Source organism: Hirundo rustica, chromosome 19 (assembly GCF_015227805.2).
Source record: "Hirundo rustica isolate bHirRus1 chromosome 19, bHirRus1.pri.v3, whole genome shotgun sequence".
In the NCBI taxonomy this organism is placed as follows: domain Eukaryota; kingdom Metazoa; phylum Chordata; class Aves; order Passeriformes; family Hirundinidae; genus Hirundo; species Hirundo rustica.
Genome location: NC_053468.1, coordinates 4058465 through 4069805, shown reverse-complemented (window position 1 = coordinate 4069805; position 11341 = coordinate 4058465). Strand labels below are relative to the sequence as shown.

Genomic DNA, 11341 nt, shown 5'->3' with positions numbered 1-11341 from the left:
TCTACCCTAAAACCGCCCCTCAGGAAAAAAAAAAAACAAACCCTCCTGACACAACCCCTCACTGCTGGTTACTCTCTCTTCACACCATTGAGCCCTCCCCAAGAGCCCCCCCACGACAAGGCTTCCTCCTCACACAACCCCTCACACCCGGTTGCCTTCTCCCCGCAAGAGCCCACCAGACCAACGACCTCTCCCCACAGAGACCCTCACACCAACACCCCGCCTCAGAAAGCCCCTCACACCGACAACCACCCCCTTCCCTCACACCCAGGACCCCTCAGACCGCCGCCCCCTCTCCGCGCCACAACTGCCCCTCCGCCGCCCCCTCCCGGCCCCGCCCCTGCTCCCCCCGCCGCCCCCAGCCCCTCCCGCCGGCCGCGGCGGTGGGGGGGGAGGGAGAGGGCGGCGAAGTCTCGCGAGAGGGGCGGGCGGGGGCCGCTGGCTGCGGGCAGCGCGGAGCGGCGGCGGCGGCGCAGCCGGAGCCCGGGCGGCGCTGAGGGGAGGTGGCGGCGGGGCGGCGGCAGCGATCGCGGCCCGGCACACGGACCCGCTCCGCCGCGGCGGCACGGCCGGCGCCGCCCGCCCTCCCGCACGCCGCGCCTCCGCGGCGCGGCCTGGCCGCGGCTCGGCGAGCGGGGCCCAGGCAGCGGCGGTGGTGGTGGCGGTAGCGGCGGCGGCGGCTGAGCGCTCCGCCGCGCCCGCCCTGCCATCTTAGGTGCCGTGCCCCGCCGCCTTTGTGCCCGCCGCGCCCGGGCACCCGCGGGGGCCGGGCCCGACGCCCCTCCGGGGGCGCCTCCCCCCGCGGGGCCGCCGCCCCTTGCCCCGCTCCTCCTCCTTCTCCTCCTCCTCCTCCTCCGCGGGGGGCCGACCGGCGCTCCCAGCCCGGCTGCGGCGGAGGGTAAGGCAGGCAGCGCGGCGGGGGGCTCGGCCGGGGCGGCCCCGGGAGGGTGCGGGAGGAGGTGGGGGGGGGGTGGCCCGGTGGGGCCGGCGCCTCCCCCGCTGCGCTCTGCGGCAGTGCCGCAGGGTCGGGGCCGCCGCCACCGAGCACCGGCGGGGGAGCGGGCGGCGAAATGGCGCTTCCCGCGGAGGGGCGGCCGCGGGCGGAGGGGTGTTCCCCGCTGTCAGGGGCCGCCGGAGGCCCAGGGCTGGGGCCGGGGCCGGCCCCGCGGCCAGGCGTGCCCAGCGCCGCGGCCCTTTTTTGTCTGCGGCTCCCCCGGGGATTCCGCCGGCCGAGCCTCGACCCCCAGAGAGGGTTGGGGGTCCCTCGGAGACCCGCGCGGATTTATGCCCTTTTATTTTTTTCACCCTTTATAATTTTTTTTTTTTTTTCCTCCCTGCACCTCGCTCCTCCCCAAGCGGTGAGTTTTCAGTGTATATACCATTTTGTTCGGTGCTGGTGTGGGATTTGGCTGAAAGTGACCTATTTTAAAGACCTTTTATTGCTCCCCCCTCAGCAATGCATGTGGCGGCCGATTCCGTTACCCAAATAGCGTTTCCCAACCATTTTAATTTGTCAGATTAAAACATCTCATGGAGGCTGGATTTCTGTAACCCGCGTGTGGGTATGTCGTTAGAAATATCTCTCACCCCGCTTTGCTGCAAGCATCTTTGGAGCATCAGAGTTCACCTTTGTCACTGTGAAAGCAGAAATAAATATCAGGGCGATACCTGGGAGATGCAGTTGTACCATTGTGTTGGGCGCGGTACAAGAAATGGGGGGGGGAGAGAACCAGAGATTAAAATGGTTGTTGTCAAATGTAGATCTTAACATGCCTTCGGAAGAAAATATGACAGATCGGTAACAGCCCTAAGGACTTTTAATATATTCTCTTAGAAAAACGTTTCGTGTTTATCGTGCTTGTCTCTGCTGCTTATCATGGTACAGGGTATTTCATTAGGTGGCATTTTAGTGGCTCTGTTGGTTAAATAGCAGTTGCATTAACTAGTTGAACAAATTGTGTCCTTCACCTTTGACTATTGCATTTTGAGAGCCCTTACAGCAGTGTGCCCATGCATGCCAAGGGCGGATTAATAAGATGTTACCTAAAGGTTTGGATGTTATTGATTCCTTACTATTAATGCTATTTATAGTGCGTTTGACATAGCTCTTGTTTTATGTATTTGGATAAAGGTTATCAGCTTGGAATGCTTCAGATTAAACGTTTCAAAAATACCACCCCAAATATATATATATATATGTAATTGAACAATATAGTTCAGATCTTCAGTGTCTGAAAAACAGCTTTATTAGATGGCACTTAATAGTGAAAACCGTGGAAAACTGATACATTTTGACACTGGGGAAGGTTTGTTTTCATATTTCAGAATTACAGAATAACAACTTCTGTTGCAATAAATACAGGTTTTGGTATGCTTTTCTTGAGCCTACTTTGAGCCTACATTTTCCTTGCCTTTGTGCCTCCTCGTAATGTGTCATAATTTTTGCTACTTATGTCCAAGGGCAAACCTAATCAACGATTGGTTTGAGCCTTCATATTAGATTCTCCACAACATTGGCCTAGTTCTGACTGGTATGTTTGCCATTTTTAGGACTCCTCTTCCTGTAGACTGAAATACATTGATAAACTTGAACCTCAGTTTGTCCTTTGAACTTGAGAGAATGTTTTTCTCCTCTGTTAACAGTATCTCAGTGAAGAGAAGGTGATTCTGGTAGAACAGCTTAATTTTAGGTTAAATCCTGCTGAAATACAACTGCCTGAAGTAAAAACTCTTCGGTTAGTTGGATGTAATTTTTATTTTTAACTAGACTGAATTAAGTGTTGCGTGTACAGGACCAGATGTTTGCATTAAAATTATGCAAAGATAAGGGGCTTAGGCCTCAAGTTAGACTATTTGAAAAAGTTATCTATGACTGCTGTTAAATTCCAGTGTAAGCTAAACTGAAGGACTTTAAATGCTTACTTCCAGCTAAATAACATTTCCAGTTGTGTAGTTTTCATCTCTAGCTCTATTCACCAGTTTTTGTCTCCAGAATAACATGTTTTTAATGAGTAGTAAGACAGTCTCAGGTTTTATGCTTGGTGAGATTCATCAGAACAGAAGCAAATATCACACTAATAATTACATCTTCAGATGTATCCTAGTAGTGGATTTCCTGTAATGAGGATGTTTTGCAGAGAACAATAGATATGGCAGCAATTTCAGAGATTTGTTTTAAAGATGTTAGAGGTAGCTGACTCTGCAGTAGTGAGTTCCACTTTGACACAACCCTTTCATACTCAACATTAGGTGATTTCCAGGTACTTGATTTTCAGGTGTAATTCACTTTCTAGCAAAGACAGACTGGATGTATTGCTGCTGTTGTCTCTCGTATCTGTCACTTCTGTACGGATATACTTCTGATCTAACTTAGTAGGGAGTGAGGTCACTTGCAAAATAAGCCTCATAGAAGTTTTTTTGACAGTATAGGTATTTTGTCAAGCAAGAAGATAATTAGGGTTTATCTAGCTCTCTTTGTGATCCAAAAGTGGTGAGGAAGCTATGGTAAATACCACTTGTCTTATTCCATTCTTGCTGTGTTTTGGAGAACACTCCCATAATCACTAAGATGCTATCTTTAGAAGTATTTTCTGTTGTGTTCCTGTTCATATTAAAATCATGTAAACAACATACTGTTAGGTTGAAGTGCATACTAGAGATTATAAAAATCTTTGGTGTTACCAGGAGTGAACCACGCTCTTGACTTCTGAGTGGCAGTGGTGCTGGGTGGCCATTACTTTTTTCCTGTTCAAGTATGCTGTGTAGCATCAGGGATTTTACTTTTATTTCCTTTTGTAAACCTGGACAAAGGGAAGAGCTGAACTTCAGCCCTAGGCTGGAGTCGTGTCTGAGCTGGAAAGTTTCCTGGGTCTGACAGCAGGGTTTCAGTTATGTCCTCTCCTGGTTAACCATGCTTGGGACAAGCTTCCCTGTAACAACACAGAGCAAGATGATTTAATACTTTCTGAGACCCACATCTGTCCCTTCTTCTATAATATTATGTCCTACTCCTTTCCTCAAAGTGCTCATTCTGGAGGGACACTGTGCAGGATGAAGCCCTGGTATGTGCAGCCTGGTGCTCTCTGGCGAGTTCCCCTTACGCTGGAAGTTGACTGAGGTGCGCAGTCCTGTCCTCCACCAGCTTCTCCTTGTGTCACTCCATTGGCTCTGGTCTTTGATCCTGCACCAGCAGAAAGCTAACCTAAGGAAAAACACAGTTCTGTGTCAGCTTGGTGATCTGAAATGGCTCAGTGCACAGTGAGGTGAGGTTAGAGACAACCCCAGGGACTGGGCTGCACCACCACAGCCAGCATTGGGGTTTAGAGACAGAGCTGGCTGGTGGCACTTTTTGCTAAACTTGTAGTGGTTAGGTTTCAGGATTCTTTGTTTTTAGCATGCTGAGGCATTGCTGATCATGCATGGATTTCTCTGTGGAGAAGAGACTGAAAAAAATTGAATGGACAAATGGTCAGAAAATCACTTATCCACTCATGTGAAGTTCCAGAGAGAGAGTCCTTCCTGTGAAAAATATTTAAAATATAAAAATATGAAATTAGAGGTGCAGTGCAAAGTGTCTGAGAGGAAGAAGCATGCAGAAAAGAGTAGGAAAAGATAGAGAGCTGTTTAAAAGCAGAGTTGGCTTTTACACACTATTCTTTCCTTCTTGCCTAAGTGCTCATTTACAGTACAGAACATGGAGGAGGGAATACTTTCTGAAGGCCCTTAGTAACACAATGGACATTAGCCAGCACAGTGGGGGCTCCAAAAGTGGTTTTTAAAGCAATTTTTGAACAAATATTTGGTGATCACTGGAATGACAGTATTTTTTAATTATGAAAGGAAAGCCATTAGGAACTTCTAATACTTGATCAGAAATCAGTGCATTATTACTCCTGATTTTTTTTCCACATTCTGCTAAATCTTTGTTCCTTTGCCAGAAGAAAAGGCAAGGTAGCCACTGTAAACACAGCATGAAATTGCCAAAGCAGCAGTAAGTTTTGTCTAAACAGAGAAGTTTCTCCACTTTAATCAGGGCTTGCTGAGGACAGATCTACAGCATGAGTTACACACCTATAGCTTGGCAGTGAGCTTTTCTTTCTCTTAGGGCTTGGTGAGGACAGTCCAACATGAGTCAGAGTGATGATGGCTTCTTAATACAACTGGACGGTAGCTCATAGTTTTGCCTGCTGTATTGCTTGGCTGGAAACAGTTTTGATTTTTCTTTAAGGGTCAGGATGGGGTGACAGCATGAGATTTACATATTGAGTGCTGTCCTTAGGATGGAAAAGGCTGGAAATGTTTTGTTTGGGGGGAAAAGTTAGATCTTGAAGAAAAGAAGTAAAAAGTCACAAAACTAAAGCTGGCAGGCTCTTCAGTTTTCTGTGCCTGTGATCTTCCAATGACCCTTATTACACTCCTGGCTACAGCCATGCAAATATTTTCTTTAGAGTGAGATGTAATTTTATAAAAACAGTTTTCTCCTACGCTCATGGAGTGTAGCATGTTTAGAGGGCAGCCTCCTATCAGAATGTGGGGGAACAGTGCCTGTGAGTTTCATTATAAGCTTTTATTGCACATCAGCTTTGTCAATCCATATTTGAAAAGAAAATTTTTATGTTTACTGTTAATCTCAGAGATTTTTGCTATAGCTTTAGACTGAAAGCCGATATATATTACACTTGAATTCTTAAAATATGAATAAAGTTGCTTTCAGCCTTTCACTTATTTCATCTAAACTTTAAAACTTACTTTTCTTCCCTTTAGCCTTCTGCCATTTGTTGAGCACTGCTAGATTTTGGGGGTTAGGTCCTTAGGATCAGTCCTTCCCTTTGCGTTGCTGTTTCAGCTTCAGTTGACTCTAGTCTGGCTGATTTCTAATGTCTGGAAAGCTTTGGGATCCAGGAGCATGGGAAAGAGGAATATGCAAGTGCAAGTGGGTAGGGACCATTACTTGTAACAGTTTTGGCTTGCTCCCCATCAATGTGTTCAGTTTTCCAAGCACCCAACAATCCTTCCTTTTCCCTGACGTTCCGCTGCTCAAGGGCAGTAACAGACCCATGAGCCCATGCCGAGAGAAATGTTGTACTGAGATTTCTTGGAAAGAAGCTCATCTGCTATTGCACGTTTGTTATTTTTGCCCCCTTCGCCATTCTTAATACGCAATTCTCATTTCCCACCTCAATCCCCTTTTAATTGGTGACTGTCCCTCCCTCCCCAGCCAAGATGAGGAGAGGTTATTTTTGCTAGTGCTGTTTCTCAAATAGGCCACGGGTATCCAGTAAGTAGTGCAGTAACTTTCTCCATCAGTTATGAGGATTTCTCAAGCTGTCCCAGTGGCAGTGCAACATGTTTCTCCTTTAGTTCTGGCTTGCAGTTGTCACTAACATTAACTCCTCCCAGTTCCCACTTCCTTGTAACCCAATCTGAATAAAGATCATGGGATTTGAATGTGCCTTGCGCTGCTGCTGGTGCTGCTCTGGATGTTTGAGTTGTCTCTGTGCTCTTTGTAAACTGTATGCTGTGATCTTTTTGGCTTTGCCTGTTCCAAGGAGCAGTTGACAGTTGTTAAAATCAGTTCTGGGCCAGCTGTGATTTGATGCGATTAAACTGTGTTAAATGTGTTCCAGAACTGTTTCCTGGCCTAGATAGCAAACTAGTTAAACCCTGGGTTTGGAATCTATTTTGGTACGATTTGGCCCTGTACCCCTAGGTAAGCTGTGTCCCTCTTTGAGGGTCAAACAGAACACAGGGTCTGTGCGCAGCGCATGATCTTCTGCCTTTAATCCAACACTCCCCTGTGTCTCCTTGGGCTTTTTAAATTGGTCTTTGCATATCAAAGTCTTGTTTTGAGAATTATGTACTGGACTCACTGCAGCGATGTGGTTTTGCTACCCGTAAAGACTGAGGTGCAGTGATCTGATTTTCCCTGGCGTCAGCTGAGCTGGTACAAACCCCACTTTATACTTGCTTGGTACACCTGAGAATGCAGCCAGGCTCTTAAGACTGTGGTTTTTATGAGAGCTTCCAACTTAGTTAAAGAAGAGGGTAACCTTGGCCTTGACAAAAATTCCTGCTGTCTCCTAGAAATGCATGTCAGAGTTGGGAAGGAAATAATGATACACTTCAGAGGCAGTGCCTTGCAAAGAATGCCAAGCTCCATTTTTATTATGGGTTAATTGCCATATAGGCAAACCCTGAATTCTTACCTGTGTTTTTGGCTTAATTTTCCTTCTTCCCTTTCCACACAAACCCCCCTCTAACTCATGCTTTGAAGTGTTTAAAACTAGGTTAGTCTCTGGCTGAAGGTGTGTGGTAGAACCTCCTTTTAATTCTTGCTGGGACCTGCCCGTTTTGCAGCAAGAATGCAGGCGAACCCATCTGAATGCTGATCATCTGTCCTTTGTAAGTGATGGAAGGTTATTTTTCCCTTCATTTGACACAATACATGGGCAGAAAAATCCTAGAGCATCTCCATTCCAGAAGCCACCTTGAGTGGCCAGATTTGTACAAGCTGAAGTACCCATGGAGGTGGGAGAAGAGGGCTTAATGAGGATGCTTGGGCTGAATTTAGGTGATTGCATGACAGTCACTGGAGAAATTTCCTTCTGCTCTCAGATGTTGCTGTCAGCTGCTAAGTCAGTAGTTGACCACATTCTTAGCAGATCAACCTACACAGATGTCCTGAGCTGACCAGAGAATTCAACATTTCTGTTGCTGACTGGAAGGACAGAGCACAGGGAGCCAAACTCTAAGATAATCTGTACTTAAGATGTCTGTATACATGGGTTTTTATCCAAAATAAAATGTTATGGAAGAAGGAAGTCTTCATCCTCACCTTTGCTTTGATTTCATTACAATACTGATGATGTAAATTTATTTGCAAAAACAAGACTGGGCAAAAGATTCGTTTCTGATTTGACAATAACAAGCAGAGTGCTTTGAATACTAGACTAACGTGAAAATAGTTTACTTATAAAGTACATGATTTACCTTCACTGGCTCATAATAAGTCACAAAACCATAAAGAACATTTAAAGAATTATTTGCTAGTTTATTGAATAAAAATTTGACATGGAATTTTTGATGCCCAGATTTAAAAAAAAATGTTTTGGAAAAGCCCCTAAATGTTCCCAAGTATTTTAGTCTGTTTTCTTGAATGGCCCTTATATCTTGAAAATACTAATTAGCACATTATTTTAGGTCTCTTATGTTTTCCTCTGTTGCTAGAATTGGTAATTGTGGATCACTGTGCAGGTGGGCCATCATATTGGCCTCTGGAGTTTTTCCACAGTGGCTGGTCCAGCACCAGAGTGTGTGATCCTCATTTGAATGGTCTTCCCATTGCTGTGGGAATCTCCAGTACTGAAAATTAATTACTCTAGTGACTATAAATTGGTATAATCACAATGTTTTTCTGTAGCTATTACAAATATTTTATGTTTAAACAGAAATAGCTATAATTAATATTAATAAGAGAAATGAAATATTAATACACAAATAGAAATTCAAGCTATAGCAAAGAAATATTATCTTACATATGTGATGATTTTATACTTTTCTCTGAATTAGCGGGATAATAATAGTAATTCCCTGCTCTGAATTTCATCCACAAATCTCAAGGTATTTCAAATGGATGATAAAGGCATATTTATTTTCCACATTTATGGGGTGTGGATACAGAAGTACAAGTGGAGAAATGAGTAATTTGCTCAGCGTGGCTGGTGGTGATGGGATAGAAGAATTTGTCTCCTTGGTCCCCAGTTAGCATCAGCACCTCCCAGGTTGTGAGGTGGAAGCAGAAGTGTAGGAGATGCTGCTTTGCCTGTGGGGTGTGGTGGAGCAACACAAACCTCAGGGTTCAGCAGCAGCACTGCCCCAGATCTCCCTCTGAAAGTCTGCCTGACCTGCTGAAAATGCAGGGGTTGGGGTTTCTTGTTTCATCATAGGAATGCTATGTAGATTTTTCTTACCATAATGGCAATTTAATGCTGGTCATGAATAACCTGGCTAAATCTTGAATTTTTTAATATTCTTTGTCACTATGATGAGACTTTCTGCTGATTTTTATCTTTACGTAAATCTGAAAAGGGCATTTAATGCATTGTAAATCAGTCCCCGAACTTGATGAACAACAAACTTAAGGTTTTTTTTAATTTTTGGAGTCAGTCACGCAGGGATAACCAGGGACTGCCCATTTAAGTAGAAAATATTCCTGTGCATATAAAATTGCAAGACTTGGGTATTGTCTGGAGACAATACCCAAAATACTTGGGTATTTTTATGGAGATCTGTGCAATGTGTGTCTTTTCACCCTGTTTTGTGCAGTCTCTGCCACAGATGAATCTCACCTTTTCTTCAGGGTCTAGTTAGTGCGTAATGTAAATGCACATTGCTGTAAAAAGCTGAAAGGGTTCTCACCTGATGCCCTGGGAAGGAAGAGGAGTTTCCAGTCCCCGTGCCTGTCTGGAATTCGTAAGCATTGCAGAGTGAGCCATTGCTCAGCTAATCACCAGTAACTTCCATCTGTTCTAGGTTCTACTGTACCTGTCTCTGCAGAGAGGTTTGCAGTGTGCAGATTCATTTAAGGCAATCTATGCAGTAAAATAGCTGGGGCTTACCTGGAAGTAATGAAACTAAGAATTTTGTTGCTTCAGTCATTCTTTCAAACTAGAATAGCTCCAAAGAAGCATTAAAACCTTGAAATCTGAGTACCTTTATGAAAGTGCTAAATATTTTGGGACCTTGTTTTTCTGAGGGACTTTTGTTCCAGGTTGCCACAAACGCAGAGTGTGAAATTTAGCAAGCTTTCTCCAAAAGCTGCTTTCAGCTTTGAAACTAATGTTACCTGTACTGGTTTGAAGTAGTTCCTACCTGTTTATTATGCCTGTTGCAAAATCTACCTGCCTATTTACATAGGTGTTGGGGAAACAAGGATGATATGGAGCAGCATGAGTGGAAGGAGAGGATGGTGTGAGTTGTGATTCTACTTGTCTGCTTATTTTCTGGTTTGGAGGCAGCGAGCACCTGCTGATTTAGGGGTTTTCTGTATGTGATTTCATGCCTGTGATTAGCATTTCTAAGGACATGACACATACGGTTTCACCACTTAAATACATTCTGTAAATATGTAAACAGAAAATTACAGAGATGGTCATTGTCTGACTGTCCTGACTGGTCTCCAGAGTCAAGCCAACAGGACTCGGCACGCTCCTTTGGGCCCATCTGACACAACAGAGCTCAGACTTCAAACTTAGCAGCAGAATTCCATCTTGGATTGGAGTTACCACCTGTTTTTGATGCTTCCTTAAAGGCAGTTGCTTGTCTCATTTTCCTTCCTTTTAATCGCTGGGGCAGGAGATTGAGATCTTAAGATAGACACTGGAATGCACTTACTGTTTTACTGTTGGAAGTCAAATTCTATAGAAAAAATCAGCTGCTTTACAGAAATCTGTAATTGCATTTGATCTGAAGTCAACCATTGTTATGATAGGATTTCTCAAGGTAGATGATCACAGAATATTTTGAGTTGAAAGGGACCCACAAGGATCATCAAAGTTCAACTCCTGTAGCCCCAAGAACCCTGCCATGTGCCTGAGACCATTGTCTAAACACTTCTTGAACTCTCAGCCTGTGACTGCTTCCCTGGGGAGCTTGTTCCAGTGCCCAAACACCCTCTGGATGAAGAACCTTTTCCCAGTATTTAATGAATATTAATAACAAGCCTTTTGAGTTCTGGAGAGGAATGAGAAAACCTCTATGAGGGCATATTTTAAAAATATTTCTCTGGACAAAACCTGGTAATAACCCCTGGTTAGCTGATGTTCCTGTTGGAGCATTGTTCCTAAGTTAATAGCAAGTCTAGGTTTGTTTTGCTGCTTTGAGGAATTATTAGTGTTCTGTCTGCATGCAGCTTGTACATAAGGTAGAGGTGGCAATCTTCTTAGTTTCATGTTCAATTACCAAAAAATCTCAGTGAAGGCAATCAAATGCTTTGTCACCGTTGTGCTGTTCAGCAGCTATAAGTGGAACCATGTGACCACTGAGTATTTAGTAACTTCCACTTCTGTAATTCTCTTTGTTTCTTTCCTGCTTGTTGTTGTTGTGAAAATTACGTCATAAATTGTTTGCAGCAAGGAGAGTGGTCGTGTGCTATCTAGTTTGGTGTCTTAAATGGAGATTTTCTTCCAAGATTTGATAGGTATTTCTCACTTAAAACCTGTTACTTCTGAGCTTGCCAATCCTGTCAATGTGTTGAGTTCAGGTATTACATGAAGGGTAAATCTCCTTGTGACGTAGGGCAGTGAGGGCACATGTTCTGGCAAGGCCTTTCCTGAGTTTTAAT

The 11341-nt window shown here is 44.6% G+C and overlaps 1 protein-coding gene across 1 annotated transcript in view; it reads left to right on the top strand.

The window, feature by feature from the left end:
- Nucleotides 1–791: 791 nt before the first annotated feature.
- TAOK1 (TAO kinase 1) overlaps nt 792–11341 on the top strand; it is a 69323-nt gene continuing 58773 nt past the window's right edge. Inside the window, exon 1 of the mRNA XM_040082577.2 lies at nt 792–898. The gene's annotated coding sequence lies outside the window, so the exon portion shown is untranslated. The remainder of the gene's footprint in view (nt 899–11341) is intronic.